Source organism: Eutrigla gurnardus (genome assembly GCF_963514095.1).
Source record: "Eutrigla gurnardus genome assembly, chromosome: 8".
In the NCBI taxonomy this organism is placed as follows: domain Eukaryota; kingdom Metazoa; phylum Chordata; class Actinopteri; order Perciformes; family Triglidae; genus Eutrigla; species Eutrigla gurnardus.
This window is the reverse complement of record NC_139922.1, coordinates 8,745,572-8,760,306: the sequence shown is the minus strand read 5'-3', so window position 1 is coordinate 8,760,306 and position 14,735 is coordinate 8,745,572.

The following is a 14,735-nucleotide window of genomic DNA, read 5'->3' as shown; positions in this document are numbered from 1 at the left end:
AATTGCAACCCGTCCCAGACAAGCAAAGCAGCACTACAGAGAGCACGTCCATGGTAAGTGAAAAGTAGAATACAAGCAAAGGAAGCAGCTGAGCCCTAAGCAGCCGCTTGTATCAAACAAGAGATTCCTGGCAAGATTTCTGACTTGGATTTTCTTGGCCCTTGCTCTCTATTATTACAACAGACACTTCAATGTCAAATGCAGGCCTGCTTAGGTGAAGGTATATGTAGTGCGGCGCCACTCTATACCCTCTTGACGCCGGCGAATGTGAAGAGCAGACATGCAGCTGAATTAAATGTCATTCAAACCACCGAGTGATCTCCTATGAGGAGGAAAACAGGTAGGATGATATCAGCGTCATGTCAAAGTGTTTCCTTGCTGCCGGAGCCTTTCAGTCCTTTGCGGCTGAAGGGGAGTCAGCTCTGGGGGGCCAAGATGAAGGTAGGGCTATAAAATGGTAGTTTTGCTAGAGCAACATAAGCTAATTTATCATTCTCCAGAGGTCAGGCGACACTCCCATGGTTGTGAATTTTAATGTTGTTTTTTTATGGGTCTTACAGTAATAAACTCTATTTTGCTGTGAGCGTTTATGCAGAAAAGCACAACATCCTTCAGTGGGCTCATTTAGTGAGTCAAGGAGAGAGGGGCCGTAGCAAAGATTTAACCAATGGAGTCATCATATATTAACATTAATAGGACACTGGGAGGAGAATTATCATATGTATTGGAAAATGGATCCACACTACACTTTCAGATTGTGCAAGCCAGATAATAGAATTAATTACAGAGGAAGTAACATTACTAGAGTGTTATCATGGTTACCATTGTGTAATAGAATAAGCCTAAATCACGAACTCCACCACTTTGTTACAGACTGATAAACCTCAACATCGGCATCTACTGGATGGGAGTATATTTAGTACAGTCCTTCGTGGTCCCCAGTGAATCCTGATGACTTCGGAGATCTTTTGACTTTTCCTCTAGCACCACCATGAGACATGTCTTGCTTTTTAGTGAAATGCCACAACAGTTTCTTCACAACTTATTTACTCCGACTACAAAATATGCATGTGTGGACAAATATGCGGATCAAAACTTCAGATTTCCATACAGAATCATTCAAGGCTTACTACATCGAAATAGACTTTGGTTCATGACCTCAGCTGTACTTCATGTTGAGTGCTAATTAGCAAATAACATTGGAACACACTAAACTAAGATGGTTAGCATGGTAAACATTATACATGTCTCTGTGAGCATGTTACCACGTTGATGTTTGCATTTAGGTCAAAGCACAGCTGTGTCTCAGTACAGCCTCACAAAGCCACTAGCATCGCTTTACTGGATACAGTTGTGAGTTCAAGAATAATATCTAACATAACGGCAGTATAGGATTTATTGTTTTAATAACTGACATTCCCTTACTAGGAGAAGAATTGGTGTTAGTGGAGCTGCCCAAAGCTAATGGTGAATCATCTTTAAGTGCCAGCCTCTTGGACCGGCCTGGAAAAAACAGAGTCAGGGGTGATATTTTGCCATTGACCCATTTACGCAGCAGGAAATTCACTGTGATGAGGGTATGGATCTCCACGCAGGCCTACTGACTCGTTTATCGAATTTTAAAGGGTTGAGTGGCACCATTTAACTCTGGGGTCAATTCATCACATGATTGCTTCCTGACACATCTATCTCACTGATCCCCAGCCCTGCATGCAGACAATTAACAGACCTACTGCTGAGGACTCGGTTGTTTATGTGAACACTCATTGCCTTCGGACCCTCCCTACATGTGTCTGGTACCCACACAAACACCCAGATGTCACAGGACGCTGGATACTCTGGTAAGGAAGGTCAGACGTACAATGTATCGGGTCAGCAGCAGAGAGACATAACAGGCTCAAAGTCAAGCGCAAAGCGCCATTAGATGCTCTATTCAAGGACATCACTTAATCGGATGTATTTGATCTGATTGTGTAATTGTGTTATTCATTGAAGAGATGGGAGGGTGAAACAACCATCAAGGATAATGCTGGCGAGATTCTATAGTTTTGATTTTGTCAACAAATCCCATTAAAAGACAAAAACCATCAATGAATTGATCATATTACATGTAATAAATGTTGGTGTGTTGCCATGGCTCCATACACACAACAACATCACATGAGTGAGTAATATTGTTCCATCATTACCATGAGCTGTAGTTTACTAGAACACCAAATATGTATTACTGCGGCTGAAAATAGTCTTCAAGAAATGCTCTATTACTCCTAAATAACGTTTGCTAAAAACGGCAGTGCCCATGTGTTTAAGAAAATTGCCTAGACGTTTGTGGCAATTAGACCATGTATTTTATTTTATTAATTCTATTTTTGCTTGTTTTTCTTATCTATTCTCTTGGCTATTAAATGACCGTTATTTAGATTGTATTTAATTGTCCGGAAAAGTTGGTGTTGGTGTGCCTTCTGAGGAGGATTTAATTTCCGCTGCCTTTCATCTTTGGGACCACAAATTGTTTCTCCGGGACTGATGCTGAACTGAGTTGTACTTTCTGTGTTTTTGCTCTGTTGAGGATAAAGGTTACGTCCAACACAACACCCAGGCTTGTAACTTTTCCTATTTTGGTGCCTGTGGGGTTTAGATTGTTTAGATTCTAGTCAAGTAGCTAGTTGAGCTGAGTTTGTCATATTTCAATATTTTAGAATTGTAAGACATTATTCTTGTCTAAGAAACCTGCAAGACTTTAACCTGTGTGTGCTACTATTTTGGTACAAACCAATTCAGTTTTAATTGATAAGCCAATTTTAATGAGCATCATTTATTTGATATTATTTCAAAGGTTACTATTTATTATTTTAAAGGAGTTAAATTTGAGTTGTGTTCTTTCAACTGATATTATGTGTAAATTACAATAAAAAACAATCAGTGAACTGGTAAATCCGTTTTTTCAATTCTTGTCTGAGGTCTGTTATGTAAAGTTACCTTCGTGGTAGCTATCTTTGGAAACCGAACCCAAGCACCCCATCACTCCAGTCATAAGTCAATTATACAACTTAACCATAATATAGAGTAATGGGCTGCTACATTTATATTTATCATGGAAACGCACACAGTATATAGGCTACTCCTATACCTTGGTTATATATTGACACATATTCCTTAAGGCTTATTTAATGACCGATTTTCTAAATATACTGCGATTGGCCTCCGTTCTGCTGTGATTAAAGCACAAATGTTTCCTTTTGAATACCTAATAGCTCACAGCGTTGACCTGCTGTGGTAATAAAATAATTGGGTGCTTTCTCAGTGAACCATATAGAATCCAATTAATAACACAATTAATAAATCTTTAATTTTCATGTAATTATTGTCTGTAAATATGACTGACGCCTCAGTCCCACAACGGGTGATTAAGCACGATCCATATTTGCCCACCAGGACGAGCTCCCTTTTCCATGCCTCCAACCAAAGAAATGAGATATCCTCAACTGTGAAATATGTAAAAGTGGAAAAAAAATGTCTGTCATTGCAGGCAGTCTGTCATTGCCAGTCTTGATTAGCTCAAACTCTGCTGAGCTCAGTGTACTGTCCCGGCCCTCCTGACTCGAAGACGAGGTCCTCTGGGTTTTAGCTGTGACAGATTGAGGGTGTCAGGAGGGACTCCCAAGGGTGTGTGTTTGTGTGGGAGTGTGCACAATTGTGCATGTGTGTGGTACCCGTTTAAGTGTGTGTGCATGCATTTGCCTCTGTGCATCAGCGCATGATGTAATGCGTGTGTGTGTGTGTGTGTGTGTGTGTGTGTGTGTGCTTGATGCCCACAGACTTAGTGTGTGTGCTCTTGCTGTCTTATGTGAATGTGAGTGGGTGTATGTGTGTGTGTGTGTGTGTGTGTGTGTATGTGTATGTGTGTGTGTGGTTGGAGGCTGAGTGTACCCAGGCCAAGATCTCGTCTGTGAATCACATGTCTCCCATCAGTCTGACAGCATTAAGCCGAGCCCAATCAATACCCTGTGGGCTTTCAATCCCTGCAACTGAATGACATGGAGAGACGAAGACACCAAAGGGTGACTGGAAAAGGGTGAGAGGGGGAGACAAAAAGAGCGTGGAGAAATAACTTGTAAAGTGATGGATAAGAGCAGTGAGTCCAGGGCAGCTAAAATATCCCTCGTCTCATTTGTCCTCACATTTGACTCATACTGTACTGATGTTTTGTGAATGGCAAACACAATGCCACCACATTGTTCATTAACATCTGACTTTAAGAACGTGTGTTTTAATGAGATCCTGAACGATGCAACCGACATACAACTTTTATTAAAATGCTCAACAGCCATATTATTTGAACACAACAGTGTGATCAACAGAGATTTTTACAAAAGCATTTAGCACTTTGATATGACTGCTGGATAGAACCCAAGACAGATGCAGACAACAGTTAGCTTTGGAAAACTGACAACTAGACACAGAAGGTGGTTGATTTCAGCCCAAAAGCTCTAGAAAACGGACAGACTGACACAGTAAGTGTCAAGTTGGTGAACATAATGGAGCATTTAGTGGACAGAAACAAGCCCTAAAATAACGTTGCTTTCTTCAAGTTTGCTTAAAAGTCAGTTTTGTTAGTGGCCAAAAACATTTTTGAGACACATAGGGCCCTAGTTTCGTAGACCAGGCGCAGTCAGCTTTCAGCGCACCTGCGCCGCGCCGACGGGGTGTGTCCGCCTGGACTTTGCAAGTTTCGTGCACCGCGCAGGCACACCTCCCGTCTCGCCCACCCGCGCAGGTGGGAAAGAGGGAGGAAAAGAAGGCGTGAGTGGGAGACGAGGAGGAGACGAGGCGTGGACTGGGATTAATACAGCCGATTCAGATCTTCACCAATCAAATGAGCTCCTCTCCTCTCCTTTAATGCGTTAGGGGAGGTTCAGTGTAAGATCCGTCACTTGACAACCCGATGACAGAAGCAGTGCCGCCGTTCCCACCACGCGCATCACGCGCTGTGCGTGCGTATCATAATAATAACAATGCCCATATTATAAAAAACAGGAGAGAGAGAGGGAGATGTTTTGGTCCGAGAGGCTGAGTTTCCGTTACGCGTGCCATCCGCCTTTGATCTGACGTCAGATGTGACGGGACAATCTATATAGATATAAATTCACGTGTTGATTCAATTAGTTGCCTTAAATAGTGTTTGTTGTGATTATTTATTGCATTTAAATGTGCCTGGAACTGTGGAAACCTGCCTGTGAGGTCTCGGTGACGTGTGCGCACTGCGCGCCGTCAGCCAAACTTCCACTCCGCCAGCTGTGATTCGCCTTGAATGAATGGACTTTATTTACGCCTTGCGCCTTGCGCCGAAAGTAGACCAGGTCGGAGCTGGCGAGCTTTCAGCGCAGTCTCGGCGAGGCTTTTTGCCACGAAACTTCCGCTACGCCAAGCTGAATCTGTGACGCCTCCCCCTGCTGCGCCGCCACACCCATCTTGGCGCAGGCGATCCACCAAACTGCCAAACTGACCGTGCGCAAGGCTGCGCTGGTCGAAACTTGCATTGCGCCGGCTCCGCCACCCTGCGCCGCCCTGCGCTGCGCCACGAAACTAGGGCCCATTAACTCTTCAAAATTCACAAGAGGGATATTTACTGAGTTATTTTTACATTATAGCATCAACAGTCAAAAAATAGAAACATGGATGGACGGATGGACGGACGGACGGATGATGATGGATGGATGGATGGGAGGATGGGAGGGAGAGACAGACAGACATATCAAGCATGTTTTGCTCTTTGTCCCCTGGGGGCCCATGTCCAGATGGCTCATTGGAAAGTACCCCCCCCCCCCCCCCACACACACACACACACACACACACACACACATCCACAAGAGTCCTGTTTCTCATGCAACACAGAGGGCTTGTCATTCCTCACTGTTTCTCCATACTTTGTCTGTGTTCTGGACCACATCATGTTTTTGATGCACTATGCTCTGAACTTGTGTCAGCTGCTGTGCTTATTAAGTCCATGCTCCCATCCAGAAATTGCAACTAAGGAGCTTTGGTTTGTTGATAAGATACATTTTATGTTTGAGCACAAAAGTCAGCCCATACAAAAAACTTAACAAAACGTATGACTCTCTGCAAGTCTTTGCAAGTGAGGGGAATATTCATAGTTTGGGTCACAAATTGCTGAATCATTTTTTCATATCAGGAGGTTGGGATGAACATTTAAATACTCTCCGTTCTTCGATTTAAAAAAAAAAAACCAGTCAGCAGTGCTGCTTTTCATTGGTGTTTTTAATATGTACATCTTCGGCATGCAAAACAATGAGTTAGCAAAGCGGTGATTGGAATTCCACACATGTGGGCATTTCATCGGAATTTGCACCGAGATCCATGGTGCCAGTCGATCATGGGTAATTCACTATGAAATATCAAGAGTTACGCTTCGGCAGCCACATCTGGCCCCCGCCTTTCATTTTGTTTAGCCATTCCAATGTGGCAATCAAAATGAATTAGCATGACAATTTTATTTCTGAAAAGGCTTCAGGCCCATTTTTATAGATGAATTTCAATAAGGACTTGACAAAGGGTCCTTTGAAATTGTCTGCCCCCCCACCCCACCTCTTCCACTTGACCTTCAGGTATCTGTGTCTCTTCTGTGTATGAATGTCGGCACCGCAAGTGTCCATATCAGCCGTAATCATTTTATATCACCGTTCAGAGCTGTATTAGTCAGGCCTTCAGAAGGTAAGCACCCGAGATGATGGAAAAAGTAAAAATAGACGATGATAATAGTCATACGTTTCCTAACGTGTTGTGTTAGAAAGCCGCGCTGCTCAGTCTAATCTATTCCTCAGTTTGTCTGAGACTTTATCCATTAGTCATCCAAATTACGATATTAGTTTTCAACAGTATTAAAGGCGATATAGGCATATTAAATATCACTTCTAGTTATATAATAAAATGTATTTTGTTCAGGTATGCATAAAGTACAAGGTGTGACAAGATTTAAGTAAAGGATGAATATAAATTTTGCTAAGATTCTCACGTCCATATTCTGCTTCCACAAAATACCCTTTTCCAGACAAAATGTGGTACATTTGTTTTTTTGCCAGGAATGGCTGCTGTGTCGGAATTTTGTAATGGTCTATATGAATGAATGTTATTTGACAATTTGATGGGCTCAAATAACCTAAGAGATCGAATTGCAGTTTCTTATTTTCAAAATGATTGTCCATGCTGTAGTTGTTGCTCCCAGCTAGTCCTGATGTGATGGTTAGAGTTACAGTTTTGCTATATGATTTTAGTCAGGATCGGCTTCTCCCTATCTTTTCTTCGCCTATTAGCTTGCGTCCAAAGAATAAAACAACACTTGAAAGACAATTAAATTAGTGTTACCTTGCAGCTGCACTTTTCTTGACACCATGGTCACTGCTGGAGTCGGAGTTGATTAAGAAACATTTCTCCTGCTTCCCTGAAGTCATGGTGTGGCAACATTTTGTTGTCCCCATGAGTTATGTAGACAACGAACGTGTCTTTGACAGGGAAACGATCATTTTCAGGTAGCAAAAGATTTACAGACTGCAGCAACCAACGGAGCCTCCAGATAAGAAATCAGGACTGTTTGGCAATTTCAGGTGCGGTTGCGCTATCTGCTCTTAAAATCGATTGTGTTTCTACATAACTTACAGTGACGTACAGTAAAGCATGTCAGCGCTGACAGGGACTCCATGGTGCATTCAGGTGTACCTCATAAACTGAGAAAGCACCTTTAAGCTGTTGTATTCTCACCCCATCTAATGGATCTTCGTTTTGTTGTTTAACAGTGTGTGTCCTTCACAGGTGAAATTAGTCATTGTTATTATATTACATAAATTATTTAAATTTGACAATATAGTTGATTACATTACAAAATATATCATGCTTGATACCATGTAGCTTCTCTTTTAAAGGAAGAATTTATATCAATTTTAAATAAAATTGATATAATTTTATATCAATTTTCATGGTATGAAACCACATTATTGGTTTCATACCATGAAACCAATAATGTGTAGATTTTACCGAATCAATCACCAAACAATGGCCTAGCGGTTGTTGCAGAGAAAATATATTCAAATTGAAAATGTAATTGTAACCTTAAAATCGAAAGCCGATTCATTTATTTGGATAACCCTAGTACCACAGGTACCTTTGAGACTCTGGGACGATAGAAATATGTTTGGCGTGCAGTAAATTCACAATCATTGCATCCGGGGGACACATCCTATTTTCACGCTACATTATGAACAATAAATCCATGTTAAAATCAGCAGGACAAGAGGTAACGTTATCTGTTTGTAGCCGGTAAGCAGTACAGTCTTGCATGGAGCTAACATCTAACATTTACTTGTGATACTATTGATTTACTTCCTGATGTATTCAGTCTCTATTCAGTAAAGGTGAATATTGGGCAGAGGTACATTCTATGTTATGTGTTCAAATGTAATTTTGTAAAATGTAGATTTGACGAGACAATTCATGAATAAATAGAAAATACAGCTGAAAATCATCCTCTGGATATCTTGATTGTTGGACCAAATCGTATGTCCGTTGAGTAGTTGTTGAGATAAAGCAACATTGAAATCCCTAGAGTCATACTGTGGCTCAAAAGAAAACCAATTTCTTTCCCCCATTCAACTGTGCTCCATGAGACAAAAACACAAATTATAGTATCAATCAAGTGCTATGTATGTTTATCATTGTTTTCCTGAATTGCAGACAGGACTTTTCTGCATTAACCCAGGGGCTATCATGGGCCAGCCTCTGTCACTTATTATGAATCATGAACTGCTTGACTCCACCAAGTCCATCACAGTGAACCCCAGCAGAGCAGCTCCTCAAACACCCCTGGAAGCATAACAGCCGGCAAAACGTACACCCACATCTTGCATCACCACGGCTAGATGGCCATTATTTATGTTGCCTCCTACTAGGAGCTGTCAACAGCATAACTGCAGGCCTGCTGCTACAGGTTGTTAGGGTTTTCCAGAGAAGGGAATCTGATGCCCTGGGATCCTTAGCACGACCACCAGCTCTGCTATCATCAAAGAGCAGCTGGTGTTTGATCTGGCCCGGATCAAAAGGTGAAGGACAGAACTGCCCGGCGGTGCTGCAAGAGAGCGAGGAATGTCATGCAGAGTGAGAGATGGAGACTGAAGAGAGGGAACGCAGTCGTACCGAGCAGAGGCTGGTATAATTGAGACCAAGGGGAGTCTATCTTGGGTCCTGGGGGATTTCCCAAAAGGAACATCAGTGTTCCTTCAAAGGCAAAAGCTACATGTCACTCTGCTCACAGATCTTTATCCTCCTCAACCCTTGAATCCAATTGAGATACAAGGAGGATCACATCATTATCATAGGCAAGTAAAGAAGACTTGAGGGGTGGAAGCTCTAACAAGTTGGTGACGGCCCTCATTGGTTTTTCACAAGAGGGTTCTTTTTTACTCATTTCTTTTTCACCCTGTTTGCGTCCATCTGGCTTTGTTCTATTGATGTTCGATGGCCAAGGAAGTAGCTTTTGGCCCTAATCATTTGAAAGCACATCATCTTCCTCCCGAAGGCGCATTCTCATTAGCTTCAAAAGTGCATCAAAGAAAACAAAGTCAAGAGCATGTGAGAGGAAAAAACGGGAGAAAGAAAAACACAGCGAGGGAGAGAGATCTGGTTTGCCTCACCATTCATCATCATCCATCTGTCTTATAGGCTTGGCTCAGAACCCTCGAAGTGGAATATGTTGATGAGGAAGCTCGAACGGCAGCAAGGGAAATGGAAGGAAGGAGTGATTAGTGGAGTGAATGCAGGAAAGGAGGGGCACTGGATGAAAGAGAGGGAAAGGAAATTAAGCAAGAGGGGTAGAGGACAGATGGATAAGGAAAGAGGGCAAGTTGGAGACATTGTTCTCCATCAGATCAATGCTGCATGTTGGAGGCCGCAGCAGCCCTGACTGCAGAGATGCTGTCTACAGTCAATTAGACGAGCTGCTTCACCTCCTCCTGTCAGATGCTGGTTAAATCCCCCAGCAATCATGGCAAGTCCTCCTCTTCCTTCAGACTCAGACAGGCTTCCTATTGTGCTGTTTGTGTCTGAGGTTATGTAATGTGCTTGTGCGATTGAAGATCTTGTGATTGAGAGGTGTGAGCACAAAAGTTAGTCTATACAAGTCTGTGTGTACTATTTGTCTATCAGTGTTGTGGAAAGTTACCTGAAAACTTGTTTATTTTTGCACATTCACCCATTCAAACATGTCCTTCAAACTTTTGCTACCAATACATTCTGCATTGTCTTTCACATGCTTGTCCCTGCATTTAATACAGTTGGACTAATCTACCTTTAAATGCTTACTGAGTGGATTTCTGCAGTGTGTGGCTTGTAAACACAAATTGCAAAGTGACCCATCTCTCTCCAGCTCAACTAGACGCGAAGGTCACGGCCCCCTGAATGCAGCTGCCAAGAATTAAGCAGAGACTGCTTCCAAAACCTCTGGGATCTGCTCGGGAAGGACGTACCTGAATGAACCTGAATAATGAGGTAATATAGATAGTAGTTCATAAGCAATGCAGTGTTTTTACGGTGTTGCCTAACACCAACCACTATGCAACGGATCTGCAGGTTGCACGTTCACACGAAGAAAATAAATGACGGCACAATTTAATAAGTGTATAAAATGTCAAACTGTTATGAATTGACACTGTCTTGTCAGTGATCTGAAGAGATTTGCAAAATGAAGACAAACTTGCTTATTACCACTTGAGGAAAATGTAGTTTTAATATTCAATACTTAATTGCATATTAAAATGGTAATTTTTGCAGCATGTTTTCAGCCAGCGTGCGATTGTGTGTCTGTGTGTGCATATGGGCCGTTTTTAACACAAGTGGTCACCAGATAAGTCGAGCTGAGGGGAGTGCATGTGATTGATCGAGAGAATGAGCGAGTCCGACTGAGTTTGAAGGAGTACGTGCGCACCAGTAGTCTCTAATAAAGTATTAGCAGGACAAGCAATTTGCTTCATTGCCAGGCTCCTTGGCATGAAAAGAAGGACTTTGGCAATAATGAGAGAAGCAGAAGAGGCAGTGGAAATGAACTCTTATCTCAACTAAAAGTGGAAAAGAGGGAGACTTAAATAGCATAATACATCAGCATAGCGCATAGAGGGGAGAGAGAGATAAATAGAGACAGAAAGAGTAAAGGCTGATTATTCACACGTTAGCCCTTTTTAACCTCTGGTAAGGATGACCCAATTACCCTGCATAAACACCTATGGTAACACGGCTCCTCCTGAAACATGGAAAATGGAATGTGTTTAAATTAGAGCACCAATCGCAATTTTTTGGGGGGCGATAATGATTTTTTTTTTAGTTTGACCTGCCGATTGCAATTTTTCCTATTAAAGACTTAACACCAAGGCTCATAAATAATTACAGCCATCTTGAAGTCAATGAAACGACCATAGTTTTGGATGGTATTTTACAGCTAACGGGACTAAGTACACACACCACTGAGTAAATCGCCACCACTCGGCGATGCTACACCGGCAGACAGCTTGTTCTCTCCCTTCTACTGGAAATAAAGCCATCGATACACTAATGACGGATCATCTGCAGATAGCGATGTGCTTTCCCTATACGGTGACCACTGAAGAGAAGCACTGACTGTTAAATTTGAATCATTTAGTGTCTGGCAAGTCAACTAGCTATTGTTAGCTTGCTAATTCCACCATGTTTTCATGCTTCAGTGGTTACAGAAAATGAGCAGAACAGCTTGCTGGTGGCCAGCGGCAGCACTGGGTGTGGTAGCCCCTCCTTCCCGCTGCTACATCCGAAGTGGTCTGTCTCTGCTAGTGCCTGCTCTCCTCTCGGCGAGGTCGTTTCCCAATAGTAGGGTGTAAGGCGAACAGACCGGGGGTTTGCTAACTGGTCTCATTTGTGGTCTGATAAAGATGGTAAATCTATCAAATCCACCACATATATTGCTGGCTAGTGGTCAATGTTGCTTTCAGGCTTTTGTCTCATGGAAGTGGCCGTGGTTTAATCTTTCAGACCCGTGGCCACACTTTTTAGCATTTTTCAATATTATTCAGAGGGTGGACTACAGCTCAGATCTGGGGGTGAAGTTACATTTTAAAACCACATATATTACATCATGGTGGCATGAGAGGGAAAATCAAGGGATAACCAAAATTCACCCTCATGAATGACCACCCTTCATGGAAATCTGTCAATACTTGAGATATTGATGCTGCCCGTGTCGTCTTGGTCTATGAAACACATCGCCCCTGTGTTTTTCAAGTTATGACACACTGTTGACTCACACCAAGCAAACTTTTAACTCTCTAAAGCAAAGCCCCATATTTTCTTTAGCCACGTTTTATCTGTGTCTTGAGCTTTAAAGTTTGATGCATTGAGGGACTTTGGAGTGGTGGGCGGACTGGACCAGAACAAACGCTGGAAGTGACTCTGACAAGCTGGATGGCAGCCTGCATTCAGTAGCAGAGAACCACGGGCATCCTCCAACACCCCTCACACCGGGTACTGAAAGGCTCGCGCTGCAGGAAGCCGAGGAGGAGGGATGAGAGCAGGAAGTTTTGTCCGAGGTGTGAGGCCAAAAATAACAAGATGTACTGCTGCAGCGCTGCTACTAGTGTGGTTTTGAAATCTGTGAAGTAGCAGGCGATGGGGTATGGAGATTGGTGTTTATTAAAAAAGCTGTTGTGGTAACAGGGATTAGAATCTTTATGTGCACCTACTGATACAGCATATGGTCACAATATGCTGTTTTCACAATAGTAATGTCTTTTTTTTAAAACCAAACCAATTTGTTCAAATGTATTGTCTGGCTCCGTTGTAAGCCACAGATTCAATTTGCAGTATTTCTTCCACAGTTTTTGTTATTTTTAACCATTAGTACGCCTTTGATCCACATGAGAGAGACTGAATGCTCGTATTGTTCTGATAATTGTAGCTTAATTGTAACATTTAATCTAATATGAAAGGCTAACGTTCACTCTGTAGTTTTAACTGAAGAGGTGGTGGGGGTGAGAGCCTGCTCCAGGTTGTTGATAAAAGGAACTCCACACATTCAGACTACAATCTAACCAATGTGGATCCAGTTTTTTAGGGTGTCTCCAATATTATCGAATTTCTTAAAATGATGTTTTGTAAATCCAGACGTCCCACTAAAAGATAATATTCAGTGACGTTTGGTTCTTGTCGCCTCTGTGGCAGTAAGTCCAGGGCTTCTCATTAAGCCACACGTGTTTGGATTAATTCCACAATGAATATGAAATCAAATACATCTTATCATATCACATGTGGACTGCACCGCTGGCAGATATCTGATGTTATATTTTTTCAGTCCGTCTGGGAGCCGTATATCAGCTCCACACTCATACTGTGTATCCCATTGGAACTTTTTTGCACCAAATGCATATTTCCTTTGTAGTCAAATGAATAGAAATCTTCAAAAGTCATATTACTAAAAAAAGATGAAAGGTGCGAGCAGCCTGTGAGACTGTGTACCTATGCAATATCTCATCGAAGCCAAATTTATTGTTCATTGTCATGGCAAGGATGAATGAGAAGCAGGCAGAGAAAGGTAATTTTTCATGTCACTCTTCCTGCCCCCTCTTTTCTTACTTTCTGTCTCTCACTCTCCCCTTTGCTAAATTTGCAAATGTAAGGCTTCACCATCTCTCATTTTCCCTCATTCCTCCTCTCCTCCACCATCATCTCCTCAGTCTCTCATCTCTCTATCTCTGTCATCATCTCACCCCTCCTGCTCCATCTCTCCTCCCTCTTCACCCTCCCCTCCCTCTCTTCTTTCCTTTTCTTTCCCGGCGTGAAATGTGTAGCTCATTAGTTTGCTCACCACACCGTCTCACGTCAGTCTGTCCTTCACATCTCGCTGCACTGCTAAGAAGTCATTTACGCCGCCGTGTAGCTCCCCCCTCCCTTCCCCCCATCTCCCTATTTCCCTCCTGCAAACCCCTCCACCGCTAGCCTCCATATGGTTTCATCATCATTTTGCAGTAGCACAAGAAAAAAGACATCCCAACCACCCCAACCCACTCTAAACACCCTTTAAAACAGAAGATTTTGAAGAGTGAGGCTCAAGACTTGAAGGAGGAGGGAGGGGCGAGGTGGATCAGGATTATCCCAAGCGTAATGATACAGCACTTTGATAGAGAAGAGGAGGGAAGGCAGAAAGAGGGGGAAAGGAAAGGGAGGAGAGCAGGGAGGCGGAAGAGAGGGAAGGGTGGAGGAATAAAGCTTAAGCTACTCCAGAAAATCATGTAAATGCAGGGATAATAAAGGAACTGTTTGGCATTCATGGGAGTGGGTGGCATCAGTAGGGAGAAATCTCAGTGAGAACGTTGACTAATGCCAGCTCTCCATCTCTCTTTCCTGCTTCAGAGCCAGCAGGGTGTCTGGGTATTTTTTAAGGAGGCAGTGGAGGGGAAGAGGAGGCAGGGTTTCAGGATTTAGGTCTCGAAGACAGTTAAAGGAGCGTCAGATCTGCCCTGTGATGAGTTACCTTTGGAAAAGTACACCTACACACATACTATAGTGACTATAGGAAATGTTTGTGTTGCTTTTGGTGGCCCCTGTGGACAAAAGCAGTGTTCAAAAACCTCTCACTGCCGCAGGATCTGACAGTCCCCTCCACTCCTAGTTCTGGTTCTCACGTGCCTCCCTTCCCTTCAGCGGGCCCA